At 42.8% G+C, this 8,479-nt stretch overlaps 1 non-coding gene across 1 annotated transcript; it reads left to right on the forward strand.

The window, feature by feature from the left end:
- The first annotated feature begins 7,997 nt into the window (after nucleotides 1–7,997).
- On the forward strand, nucleotides 7,998–8,104 carry LOC127098989 (small nucleolar RNA R71). The gene has a single exon (XR_007793665.1). It is a non-coding gene; the product is annotated as a small nucleolar RNA R71 (small nucleolar RNA).
- The last annotated feature ends 375 nt before the right edge of the window (nucleotides 8,105–8,479 follow it).

Below are 8,479 nucleotides of genomic sequence, written 5' to 3' on the forward strand. Positions count from 1 at the left end.
GTTTCAGGTCAAAGAGCACAATTGCTTATACTTGATGATGTGCACTCAATTGGAGTTGGTTTATTGCTTGCTTATGACTAACTTTGAGCTTGTTTTGTAGGCATTGTGACTTATGCTTAGGCCTTGTGGCTTGCACCTTTGTGCATTGATGCTTGTTTGTCTGTTTATGTACAATTGTCTGTTGACTTGTAACTGTCTGTTTGACTTTTGTCTGAGCTGAGTACTGATTATGTTAGATTGTTTTCAGGTACCTTAGTTGCTATAGTTCCCTTGTGAACTTGATTTTGCTTTGCTTGCTAGATTGAGCATTGAGGTATAACGATCTCTTCTCCATGTAGTCTGGAAGACCTGGCCTGTTACTTGGCCAGGCACCTGTCTGAAGTCCTCCTTAAGAGGCAATGCTTGTGCTTGTTTATTTTTGTCCCCCAAGCAGGAAAAGACCTTTGATAAGGCAATTGGCAGACACAAGAGATGTGCAATCCATCTCCTGCTATTCTTGTTGAGTCATCCCTCTGCTCACACCACTGTGTTGATGCATTGTGGATATTAACCCAAGATCCTTGTACAGTTGTACAGTTGAGTCGGTGTCACAAGTGTAGAAGGGTTCCCACTTTATGGACCCACACTTCATTGTCTGAAGCTCTCCCAGGTCCGGGATAAGAGCTGTGAAGTCTCATCTTCACTCACCTTTCATCAGCTTCACCCTAACTCTCAATGTTAGGGTTAAGAGCTAACCTCACCCTGATACAGTTGGCTTGCTCTTGCAGCCTAACCTTTGTTTGGGCCCCACTTGGTGTGTATATAGTGTGTGCTATTTGTGATTGTTTGTGCTTCTTAGGTTTAGCTTGCTCCCTGTGCAAGTTAGATAGCAACCTTGACTTAGGGATGATATGCATGATAACATCTAGGCTCGAGTTAGTCTCCCTAGTTGTGTCTCCCTCTGTTATCTGGTTAGGCTAGTCCTGTGTCCCTGCGTAGGGGAACTACGTCGCCCTGATCCTCATACCAGATGAGGTACGTAGGCAGGAGATGAGCTGATCTCTCCGGACGCCCTTTTGTTTTGTCTTTGTGTGTGTCAGGAGATGGATGTAAGCCCAGCGATTGGCATTCCGTATCCTCTTGTTGTGTGCTTGGAAGCTGATATAAGTTCAGCGATTGGCATTCGGGTTCCAGTGTGGGTGTGTTTGGTTCGGAAGCTGATATAAGTCCAGCGATTGGCATTCGGGTTCCATGTTTGCCCGTGTTTGTGTGGTTTTGTTTGGCGTGCGTGAGCCGAGCTACGGATGCTCTGATTCTTCTTCGTCCGAGAAGATACGTATGCATAGGATGCGACATCCTAGCGAGCATGTGTTTTTCCCAGTCCGAATTACTTTGACTCTGATGTCTATGCTTGATAGACTAAGTAGGCCCAGGATGCGAGATCCTGCCGAGTCAGTCTCGTCTGTTTTCTTGTGTCTCTTTCAGCCAGTGTTTGTTTGTTTATGAGCAGTGTTTTAGCAACCATATTCCTTCCTTTTGTGCGTGGATCCCGTCGAGTACGACGGATGCGTAGGGGTGCTAATACCTTCCCTTCGCATAACCGACTCCCGATCCCATTCTCTTTGGTCGCGAGACCATGTCTTTTCCAGGTTTACTTCGAGCGTTTCCTTTCCCTCCTTTGGGATAAATAACGCACGGTGGCGGCTCTGTTGTTTCATTTTCCCGCCGGTTTTTTGCGTAATGCGACAGGTAGGAGTAACCTGGTAGAGAGAGAGAGTGTGTGAGAGCTAGGGGTGAACACCGGTACTGTCACCGTCACTGCCCTGGTCAGGATGCCTAGGTCGACGACGTCTAGATCGAGTACTAAGTCCTTCTTGCAGCTGCTGAGACCGACCTAGGAGAGATCCTTGGGTGGCCTCGATGAGAGTGAAGTGACGCTCCTTAGACTGTCGCGTGCGTTGCTGCTCATTAGTGATCGCAAGCAAAGACTCAGTGACAGTCTGATGTGCTCGCTCACTACGCTGCTTGGAAGCTACCATAAAACTCATATTATTTGATAGTTGTTGGTTTATGGTGTTTAGGAGGGTGTCACGTCTTTCCTCACGGGCCAGGTGCTCGCGCCACATCTCCTCGGTGATGTAGAAACCGGGAGTGGTACCTGCAAAAGGGTTAGAGGAAGAAGGTGCAGTGTATGCAGGTGATGCAGCAGGAATATCATGAGCCTGTATTGATCTGGATGGAAAGAGGATCTCCTCATCAGACCATGGTCCAGACAGAAATCAACATCCATCAAGGGGTAGCTGCAATAAGGCGTCAGGTGAGATAGTCTTCTATCAAGTCCCAGGGATGAGGCTATGTGAGTCACCGTGCTTCCAACATGAATGGGGCTTGCAGCAGAGCGAGCATTAAGGTATATGCTCTCGATCAAGAAAGCTCCACAGTCTACCGGGCGTGACTGAGTCGTACAGTACATGAAGAAGATCTCTTCAGTACTGACATGCGTATCAAGGTCACTCTTCCCCAGGAAGGTATGGGCAATGATCATCTGGAAGTATCGGAAAGCATGGTTGTGAATCTTGTTGGAGATCTGGGTTGAAGGGTCAGGACTTCCTCCACACGTGATATCGCTCCAAAACTTCTCGATGTCTTGGCTCAGAAAGTAGCTCATAGGGAGCTCGAACGAAGCATCATAGGCAGTCTGGAAACCAAGCAAGTCGCCGAAACGCTTGTGGTTGAAGGTGTATTCTGCCCCAAACAATTTGAAGTTAATGTATCCTCCATCACTGGCGTGACCAACATAAGGCTCGTAGACAAGTGAGCTCAGGAACTCCAAAGTCAGGTTCCTATAAGTCACGTGCATAGCATCTGTATATTCATCCCACTGTAACTGGTTGCATAAGTGCCTGACACTAGGCTCAATGCCCAATGCCTCCATGCAGCTCGAGTCGGGATATCTAGTAGGCAGCATCGGGCACTGCGAAAGCATGGTGTAGCGCTGCTCTTGAACTGGGTCACGAAATATTACTGGCATAGTATCGATATTCTCCATTCCTGAAAAGTTAGATTAGAAACAGAGGACACCTGAAATCACAGATATTATAACTATTAGTCTCCACATAGATATACATACATATAGAACAAATAAATATAAATTGAAAATAGTAAAAGTAAAGGAAAAGAAGTCATGGGTTACCTCCCATACAGCACTTGTTTAACGTCGTTAGCTTGACGATTCAGACTTTATATGTTAAAGGTAGGAACTAGAGGGTCGGTCAGAGTTTGGTCATGACATCCTGTAGGTATGTCACCTCCTTGGTATTGCTTTAATCTTTTTCCGTTTACCACGAATGGATTACAGGAGTTGTTCCAGATTTCAACTGCTCCGGATTTCAGGATTTTGGACACCTCAAAGGGGCTTGTCCATCTCGAACGCAACTTACATGGAAAAAGATGTAATCTCGAATTGAAGAGAAGAACAAAGTCTCCTATATTAAATTCCTTTTTCAAAATCCTCTTGTCGTGCCAAGCTTTGGTTCTCTCCTTGTATATAATGGCATTCTCGTAAGCGTTCTGGAGAAGTTCCTCCAATTTGTGAATATCAAGGATTCGCTTCTTGCCAGATGCTAGGTAATCCAAATTTAGGGTCTTGATGGCCCAATATGCCTTGTGCTTGAGTTCAAAAGGTAAGTGGCATGACTTCTCGTAGACCAACTGCTATGGTGTAGTTCCAATGGGGGTCTTGTAAGCAGTTCTGTAAGCCCACAGTGCCTTTGTTAGCTTTTTAGACCAATCTTTTCTAGATATTGATATAGTTTTCTCCAAGATCTGCTTAATTTCTTTGTTGGATACTTCCACTTGACCATTAGTCTGGGGGTGATATGGTGTTACTACTCTGTGTTTCACTCCATATTTCCTTAGGAGCTTATTAAATATTCTGGATATAAAATGCGATCCACCATCGCTTATGACAAGTCGTGGAACTCCAAATCTAGGAAGATATTGTTCTTGAACATCTTGATGACTACTCTTGTGTCGTTGGTGGGTGCGGCTATAGCTTCTATCCACTTGGACATATAGTCAACTGCTACCAAAATGTACTTATTTCCCAATGAAGATGGAAAAGGTCCCATGAAATCTATACCCCAAACGTAAAATAGTTCTACTTCTTGGATGTTCTTCAAAGGCATTTCGTCACGTCTTGTGATGTTTCCAGCGTGCTGGCACCGGTCACATCGGACAATATAAGCATGGACATCACGCCATAATGTCGGCCAATAAAGACCAGCTTGAAGGATATTAGTGTATGTCTTGGATGTGCTCGAATATCCACCATAGGGTGAAGAATGACAATTCTCTATGATGTTTCTGACTTCTTCTTTCGGGACACAACATCGAAATATGTTATCAATTCCTCTTTTGAAAAGGAGTGGTTCGTCCCAATAGAAGTGTCTTATATCTTTAAAGAACTTCTTCTTTTATTGATAGTTGAGGTCAGGTGGTATGATATCAGCGGCTAGATAGTTCACAAAATCAGCGTACCATGGTACTTTGCTAATCTCTGAAGTTGTACCCAGGTTGTCTCCATCAGGTTCAAGGGGAGCGGTGTCTATCTTAGCTACTGGTTTGTCATAGGTGAAGTCATCATTTATAGATAAATGATCCGGCTTTAAATGCTCTAATCTGGAAAGATGGTCAGCAACTACGTTTTATGTTCCTTTTTTGTCTCTAATGTCTAAATCGAATTCTTGTAGCAAAAGGATCCACCTGAGTAATCTAGGTTTTGCATCCTTTTTGCTCAGAAGGTAACGGATAGCCGCATGGTCTATATAGACTATAATCTTAGATCCTACAAGATAAGACCTAAATTTATCGATTGCGAAAACTACAACTAGGATTTCCTTCTCTGTTGTTGTATAATTTAATTGAGTGACATCTAGGGTTCTACTAGCATAATATATTACGTGTAGTTTCTTATCTTTTCATTGCCCTAAAACAGCTCCTATAGCGAAATCGCTAGCATCACACATTATTTCGAAGGGTTTAGTCCAATCTGGGGTTTGTAGAATGGGTGCTGAGATTAATGCTTGTTTTAACTGGTTAAAGGCTTTGATGCATTTTTGATCGAAAATGAATTTGATGTCTTTCATCAGAAGGCCGGTCAGGGGTTTTGTTATTTTAGAGAAGTCTTTTATGAAGCGTCGGTAGAAACCGGCGTGTCCAAGGAAACTACGGACTTCCCTAACTGTTTTAGGAGGGTTAAGGTTTTCTATAACTTCTATTTTTGCTTTATTAACCTCAATGCCTCTTTCAGATATTATATGTCCTAACACTATGCCTTCTTTGACCATAAAGTGGCACTTCTCCCAGTTTAATACTAGGTTAACTTCCACGCATCTCTCTATGATTTTCTCAAGGTTAATAAGGCAGACTTCAAAGTTTAATCCACACACCAAGAAGTCATCCATAAATACTTCCATGATTCCGTTGAGATAATCTGCGAAGATTGACATCATACAACGTTGGAAAGTAGCTGGCGCATTACAGAGTCCAAACGGCATTCGTCTGTAAGCAAACGTTCCATAGGGACAGGTAAAGGTTGTTTTCTCTTGATCCTCGGGGTAAATGGGTATTTGGAAAAATCCAGAATATCCATCAAGATGACAAAAGTAAGAGTGTCTGGCAAGACGCTCAAGCATTTGAACTATCAATGGAAGGGGGAAATGGTTTTTCCTAGTTGCCTTATTTAGCTTCCTATAATCTATGCACATACACCATCCGCCTTCTATGCATTTAGCGACATGCTCTCCCTTTTCGTTCTGCACGACTGTGATGCCTCCCTTCTTGGGTACCATATGTACAGGACTTACCCACTTACTATCAGAGATCTGATAGATTATACCAGCTTCCAGTAGTTTAAGGACTTCCTTCTTCACCACCTCGCTCATCACAGGGTTGATTCGTCTCTGATGTTCTCTAGAAGGTTTTGAATCCTCCTCTAGTGAGATCAGGTGCATACACACAGATGGGATAATACCTTTTAAATCAGAGATGTTATACCCTAAGACAGAGGGGTATTTTCTTAAAACATTCAAGAGTCGATTCGTCTCGTCTTGGTTTAAGGTGGCACTAACTATTACTAGGCGGTTCATTTCTTCATCCAAAAACTCATATCTTAGGTTCTTCGGTAGTTCCTTAAGTTCTTGGACTGGTTTTTAAGAATTAGGTGAAGGGTCTGGAGTGTGGTCCAGACATTCGTTAGTGTGAGGTTCCGTTTCCTCTAACTCATAACCCTTTTCATTCGGGTTTGAAAACGGTTCGATCTTAGGTTCTCCTTGATCAAATTATCTTATGCACTCATCTATGATATTGATCGCATAACATGCGTCTCCTAGAATTGGTGCCATCAGGAATTTCGAAAGAATGAACTCAATCTTTTCGTCCCCTACTTCGAAGGTTAACTTCCCTCTTTTGACATCTATTATAGCTCCCGCTATTGATAAGAATGGTCTACCTAGAACGATAGGGATATCTACGTCTTCTTTTATATCCATGACCACAAAGTCTGTAGGGATATAGAGTTGACCGATCCTAACTAGGATGTCTTCTAAAATGCCTACAGGATACTTAACAGACCTATCGGCTAATTGTAGGGACATCTTAGTTGGCTGCAATTCTCCTAGGTTTAACCTCTTACATACAGCTAATGGCATTAAACTTACACTAGCGCCTAAGTCTAGGAAAGCTTTGTCGATCACATGATTTCCTAAAATGCAAGGTATAGAAAAACTACCAGAGTCTTTCTCCTTCTTAGCAAGTTTATCCTCAGAAATAAAGTTGCATTCCAAGGGTTTTAGATCGTCGAGTCTACGCTTGTTAGTTAAGATGTCTTTAAGAAATTTGGCGTAAGACGGAATTTGGGTGATAGCTTCGGTGAAAGGAATCTCTACATGAAGCTTTTCTATCACTTTTATAAATTTTTAATATTGGTTGTTGACTTTGGTTTGTTTAAGTCTTTGTGGATATGGGATTGGTGGTTTATATGGGGGTGGTGGTTTGTAAGTTTTATCCTTGGCTTCACCTTCTTGGTTGGTTTGTTTCTCGGATTCCTCCGGTTCCTCTTCTTGGTTGGTAGGCATATTCTCTTTAGAAGTTTTGTACTCACTCATTGCTGGGTTCTGAGGCCCTTCGTAAGCGGTCCCACTTCGTAACGAGATAGCGTTAGCTTGCCCTTGAGGGTTTGGTTGAGGTTGTCCAGGAAATTGGCCTCCAGGTGTAGTTTGTGGGGCTTGGTTTTGTGCTACCTACGAGATTTAGGTTTCAAGCATCTTGTTGTGAGTGATTATTTGATCAACCTTGGTTCCTAATTGTGTTATAAGTTCGTTTACATGAATGTTTTGGTTTAGGAATTCTTTATTTTGCTGAGTCTGGCCCGATATAAAGCTCTCCATGATCTTCTCAAGGTTAGACTACTGGGGCACATCTTGCATAGGTTGATTTGGTTTTTGGGCTTGATAACCTTGCGGTCTCTGAGGTGCATTATTTTGGATAGGATTCTGGTTTCTATAGGAGAAATTCGAATGATTATTCCATCCAGGGTTGTAAGTGTTTGAAAATGGGTTACCTTGGGCGTAATTCACTTGGTCGGTATTTAGTTCATTTAAAAGGTTACACTTCGTCGATTTGTGTCCTTTAGATCCACAGAGTTTGCACTCTGTGTGGACTACTGCTACGGTGTTAGTGTTTGTAGACATATGTTCGATCCTAAAGGCTAAAGCGTCTATTTTCTCCTGCATCATGTCTAGAGAGCTTACCTCATGTATTCCACCTTGGGTCTCCTTTTTCTCTATTGATGCTCGTTCAGTTCCCCATTGATAATGGTTTTGGCCATATCCTCAATTAGGTCACAAGCTTCTGGATAAGGTTTGTTCATCAGTGCGCCACCTGCGACAGCGTCGATGCTCATCTTGGCATTATAATGGAGTCCATTGTAGAAGGTATGAACGATCAGCCATTGTTCTAGGCCATGGTGTGGGCAGACTCTTAATAGCTCTTTATATCTCTCCCAAGATTCGAAAAGCGATTCTCCTTGGTTTTGAGAAAATCTAGTTATTTGGTTTCAAAGAACAACGGTCTTACTAGGGGGAAATATCTAGCAAGGAATACTCTCCTAAGGTCTTCCCAGGTAGTTATTGAATTAGTTGGAAGTGAATCTAGCCATGAACGTGCCCTATCCCTGATGGAGAAAGGGAATAATCTTAAACGGATCGCATCGGGTGAAGTGCCGTTAGATTTAAAGGTGTCGGCTAGTTGGATAAAAAAATTTAAATGTTGATTCGGGTTCTCGGTAGCGAGACCCGTGTATTGGTTCTGTTGTACTAATTGCAACAAAGACGGTTTTAGTTCGAAATTGTTAGCAGGTATAAGGGGGTTTACTATACTCAAACTAGGTTCCTCATCAGAGGGTTGGGAAAATTCCTTAAGAGGTCGCCTATCGCGATTC

The sequence above is a fragment of the Lathyrus oleraceus genome, chromosome 6 (genome assembly GCF_024323335.1).
Source record: "Lathyrus oleraceus cultivar Zhongwan6 chromosome 6, CAAS_Psat_ZW6_1.0, whole genome shotgun sequence".
Classification (NCBI taxonomy): domain Eukaryota; kingdom Viridiplantae; phylum Streptophyta; class Magnoliopsida; order Fabales; family Fabaceae; genus Lathyrus; species Lathyrus oleraceus.